The sequence below is a fragment of the Coffea arabica genome, chromosome 11e, assembly GCF_036785885.1.
Source record: "Coffea arabica cultivar ET-39 chromosome 11e, Coffea Arabica ET-39 HiFi, whole genome shotgun sequence".
In the NCBI taxonomy this organism is placed as follows: Eukaryota; Viridiplantae; Streptophyta; class Magnoliopsida; order Gentianales; family Rubiaceae; genus Coffea; species Coffea arabica.
In genome coordinates, this window is record NC_092331.1 from 52708071 (window position 1) to 52724271 (window position 16201).

General features: G+C 41.8%; 1 protein-coding gene and 1 non-coding gene across 2 annotated transcripts in view; one reads left to right on the forward strand and one right to left on the reverse strand.

Moving 5' to 3' along the window:
- Positions 1 to 16201, reverse strand: part of LOC113719694 (probable RNA-dependent RNA polymerase 1) — a 93814-nt gene that overhangs the window by 13396 nt on the left and 64217 nt on the right. The window lies entirely within an intron of this gene.
- Positions 14421 to 14527, forward strand: LOC113719747 (small nucleolar RNA R71). The gene has a single exon (XR_003455005.1). It is a non-coding gene; the product is annotated as a small nucleolar RNA R71 (small nucleolar RNA).

The following is a 16201-nucleotide window of genomic DNA, read 5'->3' on the forward strand; positions in this document are numbered from 1 at the left end:
GCCAAAATGTATTTTCAAGTGGATTTGTTTTGGCTGGTACAATTTTCTCTTTGTTTAATTTACTTGCTCTTATTTTCAATTAGATGGTGATAAAGGCAGTTTTGGGCCAGACATGTTACATACTTACGTCTCTAACATCATGATTTTGACAAAATTAAAATTTCGTTCTGCTTGTTTGTTTGGACCTGTTTTCAAATATTTTTGGAAAATTTCAAAACACATTTTTCACCAGCCATTTTAAGCTCAAGATGTTTACACCAAAAAAAGCAGCTACAATAAATTTGTTTTTGTGAAAACACCCCAAAAATCAACCACACAAGCAGAATGACTAAAGAAATTACCACATAAAATAAACAACATGATGTGATCAAATAGTTGGATTTATTAACACTGGGCGTGGTCTTCCCACAACAGCAAAATGTTGTTTTAAAAAATTTTATATGCTTTCTGTAAACATATTTTTTAATCACCTTTTTATCTCACATATATCAAATTAATACAATACGTTTTTTAACAAAAATTTCTAGAAATTCATAGCATGTTTTGAACCCTTGTCATAACACCCTTTCATGACACCCCTAAAGAGGCGAATTTCTCAGAATATTGCTGAAATTAAAAATCATCACAAAATTGGTGCTGTTCGAGGCAGGATTCTTAATTAGGGGTCGCCGCAACTCCGACGTGCGGTTTCAAGTAAAAATAATTTTAATTTTTATTTATTTTGAGTTGCTTCAGTTTTCCTTTTTTTTTTAATTCCTTCAAACCATTGCCGCAAATATGATTTGCGGCGAAGGTTTTTTAAAAAAAATTTTTTTGCATCGCCTCTCATGAGATGAGCGGCAATAAGTTTTTTTTTTTTTTTTTTTTTTTTGCATCCCCGCTAATGAGATGAGCGGCGATGCAAAATCTTGTGCTATATATTTCTGGTATATATTTCATTTGCCAAAGGCCAAACAAAAGAAAGTACAAATTCAGGAACAGGACTTCTAGTGACATCAAACAGTAGCAAGTTAAACGCAGGTCATGCTGTCCCGCACAATGATGTGAAAAAATAAATGTTATATCTTGTTAATCATAAATTTGACCAGCTTATGTACCAGATAATTATAGTTAAGTGAACAGATAAACAAGAAAGATTTGCACTATACATATGATATTTTTTTTTGTAAAGATTTTTCTATGATATATAAATGCATTGTTAGTTACTTTTATGACTGTATTTTCATTTTTTATATATCACATCAGAAAAAGTGTCACATTTATGACTGTATTTTCGTCTTTCATATATCATATTTGAGAAAAGTATTACATATTAATTTCAAAAAAGGGTTTCTGAATAATCTTTTATCCAAATTACAAAACTCATTTATCGGTATATAAAACAGTAGATTTTTCAAAAGATTTCCAAGTTATGATAAATTCTGCATTTAACAATGCAGATTTCTTTTCATATTTATTATTTTTTTTTTAATCATGAAGAATTTTTTGACTAAGTTAAATTTTCATATTAAAATTTTTTTTTTTTGCATCGCCGCTCATGAGATGAGTGGCGATACCTTTTTTCTCCTTTTTTTTTTTTTTTATAAAACGCAAGCGGCATGCTAAGGAGTAAACCCAGCCTCGTAGGCAATGCTTAGTTTTGAGATCATTTCCAGGTTCCACAAGTGAATAAGATGAAGGCTGCATTGCTGCAATAAGTAAGACATAGCCTGAGATCCTCATTTCATATAATTCATTCAACGTGGCAAATCGGATATAACATAAATCAGAATGGAAAAAGCACCACGTCTTCAACCATCATGAATATATGTACACCAGATTTCCCCCTTCTCGGATTGCACTGTGGAACAATTATTTGGAACAACTCATTTCCTTACAGGAATAGGAATTGTTCCATCTGCCACAAGATTTTGCATCGCCGCTTATCTCATGAGCGGCGATGCAAACAAAAAATAAAAAATTTATTGCCGCTCATGCGATGCAAATAAAAATTTTAAAAAAACCTTTGCCGCAAATCAAATGAGCGGTGATGGTTTGAAGGAATTAAAAAGAAAAAGGGAAACTGAAGCAAACCAAAATAAATGAAAATTAAAATTATTTTTACTTGAAACTGCACATCGGAGTTGCGGCGACCCCTAACTAAGAACCCTCCATCGAACAGCACCAATTTTGTGACGATTTTTAATTTTAACAATATTATGAGAAATTCGCCCCCTAAAGAAGAAGACGATAACTGGTTGATGCTGGTCATGGGACCAAATATCGACAGATAGAACGAAACTACTTTAGAAAAAAAGCGCTGCATAAAGATACAAAGACAAGAAAAAGAAATGCAGGAAACTGCCATGGCTTTGATGCTTTTTGACCATATCGTTTTCGGAGCAAGACTTTCACTCCAAGCAACTAAAAGAGATTGGTGATCGTTCAATAAATTTCTTTTCATCAGTCAATTATTCACCATCACTTTCCTGGCTATAATTGCTTTAATTGGCCTTCATGAAATTTGACCAAAAATTGTAGGCCCGTGAAAGCCATTTTTTTTCCAACAATAGTACTAGTCGCTGGGACACTTTTGGAGTCAAGAAGTCTTGGTCTCTTTGGTTTTAGTTAGTGCAATTATACAGTTACATTCATTTTGATTATTTCCAATTTACCAATGAAATTTAGGCCTTGTTTGGATAGTAATTTTTTTTAAAAAAAATTGCTACGTTTTCCGTGAATATATTTTCCAATCACCTTTTTACCTCACATATATCAAATCGTTACAGTAATTTTTCTACAAAAAATCCAAAAAAATGCAATTCAAACAAATGAAGAGAATCTACCAATCAAAATTAATAACTGTATCCCTCCATAAATCATACTACTACACAACAAGGTATGAGAATATATATATATATTACAAATTTGTTCAAAAGATGCAATCCAAATTTAGGACAAATTCTCAACTGATTTTGATTTCTGTAAATTTTTTAAAAGCCAAATTTTGGATCCAAAAGGAAAGTAGTATATTTGGATCTTTGAAAACCCAAAAACTGAAATTTAAAGAACAATTGATAACACCATATTTAGATTTTCTAAAATCAAAAACCAAAATCAAGTTCAAAAAATCAATTGAGAACCAAGAACGAGCACTTAGAAGAGCATCTCAAAAATCATATGGGATTTTCAGTGCTATTTTTCCAATGGCAACTCAATGCCACTTTTATGTTTATGCAAAATGTTCTTTTCATTTAACTTGCCATCTGTTATTTATTTAAGTTTTTTCTATCCTTATATGATAAGTGAATTGTCATTGAATTTAATATTGAATAATGGTACAGAAGATCCTAACAGCTTAAAGGTAAAATCGTACCTTATACAAAGAAAAAGAAGCACGGGAAAGCACCATAAATTTGACGCGTTTGTACCATTTTTCTAAGCTGAAACCTTTCACTCCAAGCAATTAAAAGAGATTGGATCGTACAATAAATCACTATTGACTTGTCAATTATTCATTACCACTTCCATGCCTTTTAATTGGCCGTCATCAGAAGAATACAACACTTGACTAAAAATGAAAGACATATTCTCCAGCTAAATCATTACCAGCCTCTGAACTTTTGGAACCAAGAAGTTTGCAGCTTGCTTAGAGAGATTATACATGATAATTCCCAGTTTGCCAATCCATAATCGAAATTTTCCTTAACTTCATTTTCTTACGAGGGTATTGACAGGTGCCGAACCTGTGCAATAATAATAAATAAATCCTAACTACCACCTGAAACAGTCAGTAATCAATTCGAGTACTGGAGCAGGGACTCTAGGTGTGCAATGGGTTACTTGATTCACCCTGTTCCCGAAGAGTTTGCTTAATCCGATATACCTGAATTAATTATTTAACTGAATTCCCTAACTAGTAGACAGTGATAAGTAGGGTCGTCTCCTCAGGGACTGGAGAGATATTTGTTTCTTTTCAAATCAAGATTAATGGGGGGGTTTTGGTATCAAAGGCCAACTAAACAAAATAAATGCAGAAAGTAATTGATTAAAAACAATAATTGGAGAAGCTCTAGCCAAGGGTACACTTTAGGAATGGTTCACGCAACTGATCATCGATTCACAGATAATTCCAACTTTTATTAATAGATTGGTTATAGCTGTCTCGCACGCGCTAAACAACCAACCCTTCCTTAATTTCTCGATAGCCAAGGTACGACCGTTAGCTATTTCTCTAACCCAAAATTAACCCTAGGTACGACCGTAGGATTTCATTTCTAGATTGCAGTAATAACTAGAAAGGCCCAATCCTAACCAATAAACACGCTACGAGGGTTTATTTAAGCTAGATCGTATGCTCCCCTGACATAAACCTAATTACGCCAGTTGCTACAAAGACAGAGATAGCGAACAATTACGGATTCAGTTACCTCTATTTAGCAAAATAGCCTATATGAATAATTAAATATTGCGCATCTATTCAATCACTCACACGAGCTATAGCGGTTAAAAGCAGGAAACATATGAATACTAATAAATGCAGGAAACAATTAAAAGCGGTTTAGATCTCACAGTAGTGGTGAACCCATTCGTCAGTTGTCCCCTTGACTAGATGGAGGATTTAGCCACGCCGCATAATTAAATCACCACCCGAATTAATAGATTGCAAAAGCATTGCGTTTTCTATTAAGAAGCAGGGAATAAAAGGTGTTTTTCCCGTTGGGGAATATTGTCGAACACCTGGCGTGTGTCAGAGGCCAGTCGGGAGAAAAGAAAAGAGAGACTAAAGACTAGGCTAAAAACTAAACTAAAACTAGAGATCCCCTTTTGCTTCCTGTACGTTCCCTCTTTTAAGAGACAAAAGAAAGATAGACTAAAGCTATCTAGGTGGTCCCCACACATGTGGACAAAACCTCCTCAAGTACTTCCTCTTCCAAGTCCACTTCCGTAGCTTTCTTTGGAGAGTCCACATGACTTATGGCTTTGCGGTCCCCACCAATCCAAAGGCCCAAGGATTGAAGTCCTTAGAAGTCTCCATATTCTTCATAAAGTCCCTCTTTTTTTTGGTAGTTTGCTGCTTCCTCCTGAAATTAAGTCCATATACCAAATATGAGCAGATAACAGCAATTAACACAATATTTATCAGGGATAAAAGGGGAAATTAATAATAAAATGACTAACAAATTACACCCTATCAATTCCCCCCACACCTGAATCATGCTTGCCCTCAAGCATAATTAACTCAGAAGTACAATCGAGATGCTAAGCAAATCACAGCAGTTCATACCAAGAATGGCATTTCAAGCTCCCCAATAACCTTATCAAAATCAGAATATACCAAATCAACAATTCTCGCTGTTTAAAGTGCACTCATTCGCTCCAAAGTGTATATGAAATGTATATAAGATGGCTCTCAAAACAACACAGTAGAATGACACCACCATACGCTTGCTCATATATCATATCTCCACCACTTACTCATGAATTTAAATGCAGCAATCAAGGGACTTGCAAGGTTGTAGTGGGGCTAGGGTGAAAAGGTAGGATTGAAAGGGGTCAAAAGGGTGCATAAGTGTAAAGAAAGTGCCCAAAAATTCATTACATAGATTCTTGCACCTTTGAAATTTAAAGGCATCTCAACCATCACACAAGTGGAGTGAATTAGCACTTGCCACAACCTTCGCCTTTTCTCCTTTTTCATGCATCTATTTCCCCTCTTTTTCTTTTTTTTTTTCTTTTTTTTTCTCTTCCCCTTTTTTTTCCCCTTTTTTTTTTTTTTTTTTTTAATAGTCCCAACCAGCACCCTAAAGGTCAACTTTACTTGCTGGTTTCCTGCACTCTTGTTTTTTTTCTTTTCACATCCCCTTTTTTTCTGTTTTCTCTTTTTTTTCTTGTTTTATTAACAGATAGGTACGATGCCCCTCTAGAAATACTCCAAAATTCTGTATAATGAAATCAAAGCACTTCTTCACACAAGGTTCGAAAAGAAAGTCTAAAGAGAGGTTTTTCGGCTAGGAGCTGGGGTTTCAAGCAAAGAATAGGATGTAAAGCTCAACTTGGCTCCCTAATGGTAATATAATCCAAGGGTGAGTTTTGAGAAAGTCCAAAACGGCTCATTCCTAGGTGCCCTATCATTTCAATGCATTAAATTCATTTAAATGTGATTTTGACATGCACAACCGAGCAAGTTCTAGAATGACAAACCATGTGCACTAACCACTCAAAGAAACGAAAAATTAGGCTCAAAAATCGCACGAGTGGTCAAATTTATGTCAAGTTCAGCATATTTATCAATCAATTCGTTATCGAGGAAAATATAACACCCCATGGCATGAACTTGCTACGTACACTCATATCTTAATTGCATTCATCACAGTTTAAAGAAAAGGGACTACTAAGGCAAGGGAAAAATTTAAACAGACAACTAAAAACACAACCACAGCATAATTAACCCTCCCCCACACCTAAACCTGACATTGCCCTCAATGTAAGCAAAGTAAGACCAAATTAGAGGTATTGGGGCAACAACACTTCCCTTAAAACGGAGGAGGGCAGAAATGAATCACGGCTGCGGAGGAAAAGGCGGGCGGAAGCCCACGTGATGGAGATACTGCGCTATATTCTGGGCCACCCCGCCCATTTGCCGCTCCATCCGATCCATACGAGTGTCCATGTGCTGCATCTGGAACCGGAGGGCTGCAAGCTGGCTATCGACGGAGGAAGATGGTGGAGGTGCCGAAGAAGATGGCCCGGGGGCATCCGTGGACGGACCACCAGCCTCAGTCGCAGTGGATTTGGAAGCTTTGCGCCTCGGAGGAACGGAGATTGGCCCCGGCGGAGCAAACTGGAAAGCGCCATTCACCTGTCGCACAAGACCCATTTTCTCCAAACAAACCAAATCAAGGGGCTCCATAATACAAGCACGATGTAAGTTATGATTATTCAAGTCCAAAACCCCAAGGTTTACAGCTAACTGAGTAATAAAGGAGCCTAAGATTAATGGCTTATTTTTCTTACTTAGCACAGTTCGGAGGTGGAGGGCGAACCAGCTACCCAAATTGACCCTAGTCCGAGTGACCATGCACCATACGAAAAAGAACTCGGGCTTAGTCAGAGTACCCGAGCTATCCTTCCTACCTGAGAAACTATAGGCCATGAATCTATGTAAATAGCGGTAGGCGGCACTCTTAAGATAAGAAGCCTTAGACTGACTGGGGTCATAGCATTGCTGGTCAACTGACAAGCCACTCCAATAATCAAGGTAATGAGAGAAAAATGGCTCTATATACTCGCACGCACTGTGCATATACTCCTCACTCTGGGAGTAAGGAATATCAATAAACCCAAGAGCCAAATTAAACTCAGTGATAGATTGGTTGAACTCTCTACCCATTAATCGATACCTCACAACCCCAGGAGTGGTAACGGAGAATTGCTCAGAAATATTAAATTCAAAGGTAGCATAGAATTCCCACGTGAGTTCAGTAAAAGCAGGTTGATTTATAGAAGCATAGCGGGCCCAACCTACATTAGTCAAGTGCTGTGCGACCTCATCCCTCAGGTTTAGCAAATCTAGTGTAGGGCCATGGAGGTATTTACAAGGAATTATCTTCCTTGTGCAAGCCGAAGCATACCGCTCCTTGTCGGCAGCCCGGGTGAAGGTTAAATGACCGCCAAAATGGGCCGGAGAGGAGATATGAATCTCCCTATTCCGTCCAAGGCGGGTACGAGGCCCTCCAGGCCCAGTCGATGGGGCAGGTCCCTCTAAGGGGACCGTAGGCTGAGGAGATGAAGTGGAAGGCTTATTCTTACTTTTGGTTTTCGGTTTAGTCATTGGGGATTGGAAAAGAGGGCAAAGTCAAGGTGAAGTCGGATAAAACGGAGCGGTAGTTAATGAACAAAGCAAAGGGTCCCCAAACACAGCTCCAAACACCAACAAGTGAACAAATAGCAACCAAATAGCCCAAGAATCAATTAAGTAGATAAACAATAAAAATTGCACCCAAAAACTAATTAAACACGGAAACTACGAAAACTTCCCCAAATTCTACCAAACAACCTCAAAAATTCCTTAATTAAACAACCGCAGCAAAATTTCCCCAAAAACTATTAAATAAACAACCAGAGTGAAAACTTTCCACCAATATCTCTGATTGAGCACCAAATTTCACAAATAGACCACAATCAACCACAGATATATCACAGCACCCCAAATAACACACAGTTTCTGTCCTCAGCTAACAAATCAAAAATCTGGCCTCAGCTAAGAAATTAAAATCTGACATCAGCTAAGAAAGCTAGTAATCTGGCCTCAGCTACTTAGGGACAGAAAATTAAAGAAAGAATTTACCAGGAGGGATAGCCGGTAGTTGCTAAGGTTGGAAACGAAACTAAAAATCTTTCCGATCTTGGGCTGAAAACCTTCGATGCGGATTTGTCGGTTGCACCCCTGGTCGCGCGCGCGGACTGCAGCCTGCGACTGGCGCTGCTGGTTGCGGCTGACGCTGAAGAGGCTGCGCGCGATGGTCGCCCGAGGCGGATGCTGTGCGCGTCTGGGCTGGAGCTCGCGCGCGCTTGGCTGCTGCTGCTGTGCGGAGTGGCGCACGACTGGTGCTGAGGTTGCAGAGGAAGCTGCGCGCAGAGGAGCTGCTGGGCTGCGCGCGCGGTCTGGGCTCTCGGCCTGCGGTCCGCGACTGCGGCTGGATCTCGCGCTGGGGGCGGCAGCGCTGGGCGGCGCCGCGCGCAGGGAGCGCGCTTGGGCTGCTGGGGTGGATCTGGTGTGGCGCGCAGGGAGCGTCGCGCGGAGGAGGTGCAGCGCAGAGAGGCTCGCGGCTGGGCTGGGCGGCGCGCAGAGGAGGCTGCGCGATCCGGCGGCGTGCGGTTGGGCTAGGCGGCGCAGAGGAGCGGCGGCGGACCAAGCAAGAAGAGGAAAAGAAGAAAAGAAAGAAAAGGAAGAAGAAAGAAAGAAAAAGGAAGAAAGGAAGAAGGGCTACGGAGGTTTTTTTTTCTTTTTTTTTTTTTGTTTAATAATAATAAGGGCAATTTCGTCTTTTCGCCCTTTTTTTTTTTTTTTTTTTTTTTTTTACGTGGCCACCTAGCGTGGGCACGTTCAACTGTCCTAGAGTCCGCAGAACCTGATCGAAAATTTCCTCCGTCAAGCGTGACCATCTGGCGTGGGCACGTCTAACTGCTATGTAGTCCGCAGATTCTGAACGAAAATGTCCTCCGTCAGGCGCGACCATCTGGCGTGGGCACGTCTAACTACTATGGAGTTTGCAGAATCTGATCGAAAATTTTCTTCGTCAGGCGCGACCACCTGGCGTGGGCACGTCTAACTACTATGGAGTTCGCAGAACCCGAGCGAAAATTTCCTCCGTCAGGCGTGACCATCTGGCGTGGGCACGTCTAACTGCTATGTAGTCCGCAGATTCTGAACGAAAATTTCATCCGTCAGGCGCGACCATCTGGCGTGGGCACGTCTAACTACTAATCTCCTGCCACAAAACATCAAACCATCAATTGACACTAACACCTAACTAAAATTTCAAAATTGCATGAAAACTAAAACAAATAGTCTTGGGTTGCCTCCCAAGTAGCGCCTTTCTTTACTGTCTTTGGCTAGACATGGCCAAAACCCCTAAGCATGATGAAGTGGATTTTGGAGGTGTTCAACTTCTACTTCTTCAACATAGAAACCCTCATAATAAGGCTTGAGACGATGGCCATTCACCACGAACTTTTTCTCGGTTTTTAAACTTTGGATCTCCACTGCACCATAATGAAACACATTAGAAACGACAAATGGACCAATCCAACGAGAACGCAACTTACCGGGAAAAAGTTTAAGCCTTGAGTGGTACAAGAGAACTTTTTGCCCCACTACAAAAGTTTTCCTAGAAACCTGCTGATCGTGAAAGATTTTACTCTTCTCCTTATAGATCGTGGCATTTTCATACGCCTCATTTCGTATTTCTTCTAACTCTTGTAGCTGCAATTTCCTTTGGGCCCCTGCTTCATCTAATCCCATATTACACTGCTTCACTGCCCAAAACGCCTTGTGTTCGAACTCCACGGGAAGATGGCAAGCCTTACCGAAAACAAGTCTATAAGGGGACATCCCAATTGGCGTCTTATACGCGGTTCTATAAGCCCATAGTGCGTCTTCTAGCTTCAAACTCCAATCCTTCCTGTCCGGACGCACCATCTTCTCCAAGATCGACTTGATTTCCCTGTTTGACACTTCGGCCTGACCGTTCGCCTGCGGGTGATACGGTGTGGATACCTTGTGCAGTACACCGTATTTTCGAAACAAGGCAGTGATAGTCTTGTTGCAGAAATGTGTCCCTCTATCACTAACCACAGCTCTTGGCATTCCAAAACGGGCAAAGATATTAGATTTTAAGAAATCTGCAACCACTCTAGAATCATTAGTATGGGTGGCTTTTGCCTCCACCCATTTAGACACATAATCCACAGCAAGTAAAATGTATAGGAAACCAAAAGATGAGGGAAAAGGACCCATAAAATCTATCCCCCAAACATCAAAAATTTCAGCAAACAACACGGGGGTTTGAAGCATTTGGTCCCTACGAAAAATATTCCCCACCCTTTGACACCTATCACAGGATTTACAGAATAAATAAGCATCTTTGAACAGAGTAGGCCAGTAAAAACCACTCTCCAACACCTTGCGAGCTGTTCGTTTGGGCCCAAAATGCCCTCCACATGCAAACGAATGACAGAAATTCAAAATGGAGTGAAATTCGCCTGCACTTACACACCTTCTGAGCACTTGATCCGAACACTGTCTCCAAAGGTACGGGTCGTCCCAAATGTAATACTTGGCGTCACTCTTCAACTTGTCCCTCTTAGCCTTTGGCCACCCTGCAGGCAATTGATTAGTCACTAGAAAGTTTACCAAATCGGCATACCAGGGAGTAGACGAGTCAAAGGCCAATAGTTGCTCCTCTGGGAACGCCTCCCTCAATGGCGGCTCCTCCTTATGAGCAAGTAAGCGGCTCAAGTGATCAGCAACTAAATTTTCTGCCCCACTCTTATCCTTAATTTCCAAATTGAACTCCTGAAGGAGCAGGATCCATCTGATGAGCCTTGGTTTAGCATCCTTCTTCGTCATCAAGTACCTCAAGGCTGCATGATCAGAGAAAACTGTTATTTTTGCACCTAACAAATAAGGTCTAAATTTTTCTAATGCAAAAACCACAGCTAGCAATTCTTTTTCGGTTGTAGAGTAGTTGAGTTGGGCTCCGTTTAACGCCTTCGATGCATAGTAAATTGCATGAGCAGCTCTGCCAATCCGTTGCCCCAGCACCGCTCCCACTGCATAATCACTCGCGTCACACATTATCTCAAATGGGAGATTCCAGTCTGGAGGTTGGATAACCGGTGGTGACGTCAACGAGTCCCTCAACCTGTCAAATGCCACCTTGCACTCTTCGGTGAAGTCGAATGCCACGTCCTTCTGCAATAGCTTGAACAGGGCCGATCCAATTTTCGAGAAATCTTTGATGAATCTCCTGTAGAAACCTGCATGACCCAAAAAGGAGCGCACCTCCCGCACACTTGCGGGGTAAGGCAGAGCAGAAATAATATCGACTTTTGCCTTGTCTACCTCTATACCTCTGGCCGACACTACATGCCCTAGAACAATACCATGATCCACCATGAAATGACATTTCTCCCAATTCAGAACCAAATTTGTCTCAATGCATCTTTTCAAAATTAAAGCTAAATTATCAAGGCATTCATCAAAGCTATCCCCATACACACTAAAATCATCCATAAACACCTCAATAATCTTTTCTACATACTCAGAGAATATACTTACCATACACCTCTGAAAAGTTGCTGGGGCGTTGCAGAGGCCGAAAGGCATCCTCCGATATGCAAATGTACCGAAGGGGCAGGTGAAGGTAGTTTTCTCCTGATCCTCCGGTGCTATTGCAATCTGAAAATAACCAGAGAAACCATCAAGAAAACAATAATAGACACGGCCAACTAACCTTTCTATCATCTGATCAATAAAAGGCAGAGGGAAGTGGTCCTTCTTCGTCACAGCATTCAGACGCCGATAGTCAATGCACTGGCGCCATCCTGTGGGTTTCCTCATCGGGACCATCTCACCCTCTTGGTTCTCTTCAACTGTTACTCCCGCCTTTTTCGGGACTACTTGCACCGGGCTCACCCAGGGGCTATCTGAGATGGCGAAGATGATCCCCACTTCTAAGAGTTTAAGTATCTCCTTCTTGACCACTTCCATCATTAGTGGGTTCAATCTCCGTTGCCCTTGTCTAACTGGCTTCGCATCATTCTCAAGCCGGATTCGATGCATGCATAAGGAGGGGCTAATTCCCTTGATATCTGCTACACTCCACCCAATCGCCTCATTATGATCCCGAAGAAGACGAATTAGTCTGTCTTCTTGCCCTGGTGACAGGTGTGCAGATATGATGACCGGCAGTGTCTCATTGTCCCCGAGAAAAGCATACTTCAAATGCTTTGGGAGAGGTTTGAGCTCCAACTCAGGCGCCTGCACAATAGAAGGCAACAATTTTGCCTGAGTTTCTGGTACAAAAACAGAAGTAAGCTCATACCTTGGGGAAATTGGTGGGAGCGAATGTAGTGCTCCAACAGCGTGGTACAGCTCATCATTTATTTCTACATCAGGAGTTGCTCCCAACTCAAGATGTTTGGCCAATGCCACTGCCAGTGCATCAACCCCATCCAATTCAAATATTTCCTGTACAAGGGGCTCAACAACACTTAAAGCATAAACAGAGTTAGTCTCATCTGGGTACTTCATCGCCTCAAAAATATTAAAATTTACAATTTCCCCATCAAACTCCATCGACAAGGTACCCTCATTTACATCTATTTTCGTCCTAGCAGTGCTTAAAAATGGCCTACCTAACAGAATAGGAGACGGATTTAGTGCCCTTTCATCCCCCATGTCTAGGACATAGAAATCTGCAGGAAAAACTAACTCATTGACCTGTACCAAAACATCTTCAACTAACCCTTCCGGGTAAGCATTGGTACGGTCTGCAAGTTGAATTATGATGCCTGTGCCTTTTAACGGGCCAAGATTTAGAGATGCATAAATTGTCTTAGGCATAACATTAATTGACGCCCCCAAATCCAACATTGCTTTCCTAATTGGAGTACCTCCTATCTTGCAGGGAATGGTAAACATACCTGGGTCTCCACATTTTGGTGGGAGCTTCCTCTGGAGTATAGCTGACACGTTTTCTCCCACCGCCACTCGTTCATCTCCCCTTAGCTTCCTCTTGTGGGTGCACAGGTCCTTCAGAAATTTGGCATATTTCGGTATTTGCTTGATTGCATCCAGTAGGGGGATGTTAATCTCTACTTTCCTGAATACATCCAAAAGTTCCTTTTCCTTCTCTACTTTCCTTGTCTTTTCCAACCTGCAAGGAAAAGGGGGTAAGTTAGAGCTAATAGTGAGTGGAGAGGTGGGGGTTACCTTAGGATCTTCACGAATACGTCCTTCCTCCTCAATTTCCTTTTCTATCTCCTCCTCGCTTTTGCTTTTTGGATTCTTCATTTTAGGTCCTTCCAGCTCCTTGCCACTCCTCAGCGTCATGGCACTTACATTCCTGGGATTTACCTCGGGTTGCGATGGCAGTTTCCCATAAACGTGAGATTCCAAGCGGTTGATGGCAGTTGCCAGTTGACTTATTCGAACATCTTGGTCCTTCTTGTCAGCCTTGGTGTCCTGCTGGAGCTGCTCGGTTTTCGCGGCCAAGGATCTGATCTCCTGCTGAAGCTGTGTAGTAGTTGCAACCAGGTTGTTAGTGGTCGTGGCCAGGTTGTTAGTAGTCGTGGCCAGGTTCTTGACTAGGTCCTCCAAGGAGCTTCCTGTATTGGAGGATGAGGTTTGAGGTTTTGGTTGCCAAGGCTGGTAGAATCCTGGTGGACGATTCGGGAATGAACCTTGTTGCCTGTTCCCATAACTGAGATTAGGATGGTCTCTCCAACCGGGGTTGTATGTGTTGGAATACGGGTCATACTGCCTGCGGGCCGCGGGCACGCCTCCGGCCATATTTACCTGTTCTGCCCCGTCCTCTTGCAGAATGGGGCACGAATCCGTGCAGTGTTCCATGCTAGTACAGATTCCACACACATTCGCTCGCGGTGTGTCTCTCATGGCCAATTGCCTGACGACCGACGTCAACTCTGACAGTTGCTGCTGGACGGATGACGTCTCTGCCTCATTGACTCTACGGGTAGGATTACTCTCACGGAAGCCGAACTGCTGAGAATTTTCTGCCATGGCTTCAATAAGGTCCCACGCTTCCCTCGGTGTCTTGTTCGCCAGGGCTCCTCCACTCGCAGCGTCAATAATACTCCTGTCAGTTGACTGGAGTCCTTCATAGAAATACTGAATCAGCAGTTGTTCACTAATTTGATGCTGTGGGCATCTCTTGCACAACCTGTTGAACCTTTCCCAATAGTCATACAAGGACTCCCCGGAATACTGCTTGATGCTGCAAATCTCCTTTCTCAAACTCGCAGCCCGGGATGCAGGGAAAAATTTTTCTAGGAATTTCTTCTTCAATTGTGCCCACGTGGTGATACTACCTGCAGGTAGGTAGTATAACCAATCCTTCGCTGCATCCTTGAGAGAGAATGGGAAAGCTCTAAGTCTTATTTGCTCCTCAGTGACCGCAGGAGGTTTCATGCTGGAGCAAACTACTTCGAACTCCTTGACATGTTTGTGGGGTTCCTCGCCAGAAAGGCCATGGAACGATGGTAGGAGTTGAATCAATCCCGATTTCAGCTCGAAGGAGGTATTCTCAGCCAGAGTTGGGAACGTGATGCACAAGGGCTGATGAGTCAGCTCCGGGGTAGCCAGCTCCCTCAATGTCTGGGTGTTGGCCATGCTAAAATCGTCTCTTACTGACTCGTTTTCAGAAAATAAGTGCCCTTGTTTTCGTCTCTTGGTCTCTTGCCGTCGCCTACGCGCTGCCTTCTCAACCTCAGGATCGTATACCAAGTCACCTGTGCGAAAAGAACGGGGCATAAACTAGCAAAAATACCAAGAAAAAGAAGAATAAAATAAAACAAAATAAAAACTGAATTCGAAAAGAAGCAAATAATTCAAACGCCAAGTCCCCGGCAACGGCGCCAAAAATTGACAGATGCCGAACCTGTGCAATAATAATAAATAAATCCTAACTACCACCTGAAACAGTCAGTAATCAATTCGAGTACTGGAGCAGGGACTCTAGGTGTGCAATGGGTTACTTGATTCACCCTGTTCCCGAAGAGTTTGCTTAATCCGATATACCTGAATTAATTATTTAACTGAATTCCCTAACTAGTAGACAGTGATAAGCAGGGTCGTCTCCTCAGGGACTGGAGAGATATTTGTTTCTTTTCAAATCAAGATTAATGGGGGGGGTTTTGGTATCAAAGGCCAACTAAACAAAATAAATGCAGAAAGTAATTGATTAAAAACAATAATTGGAGAAGCTCTAGCCAAGGGTACACTTTAGGAATGGTTCACGCAACTGATCATCGATTCACAGATAATTCCAACTTTTATTAATAGATTGGTTATAGCTGTCTCGCACGCGCTAAACAACCAACCCTTCCTTAATTTCTCGATAGCCAAGGTACGACCGTTAGCTATTTTTCTAACCCAAAATTAACCCTAGGTACGACCGTAGGATTTCATTTCTAGATTGCAGTAATAACTAGAAAGGCCCAATCCTAACCAATAAACACGCTACGAGGGTTTATTTAAGCTAGATCGTATGCTCCCCTGACATAAACCCAATTACGCCAGTTGCTACAAAGACAGAGATAGCGAATAATTACGGATTCAGTTACCTCTATTTAGCAAAATAGCCTATATGAATAATTAAATATTGCGCATCTATTCAATCACTCACACGAGCTATAGCGGTTAAAAGCAGGAAACATATGAATACTAATAAATGCAGGAAACAATTAAAAGCGGTTTAGATCTCACAGTAGTGGTGAACCCATTCGTCAGTTGTCCCCTTGACTAGATGGAGGATTTAGCCACGCCGCATAATTAAATCACCACCCGAATTAATAGATTGCAAAAGCATTGCGTTTTCTATTAAGAAGCAGGGAATAAAAGGTGTTTTTCCCGTTGGGGAATATTGTCGAACACCTGGCGTGTGTCAGAGGCCAGTCGGGAGAAAAGAAAAGA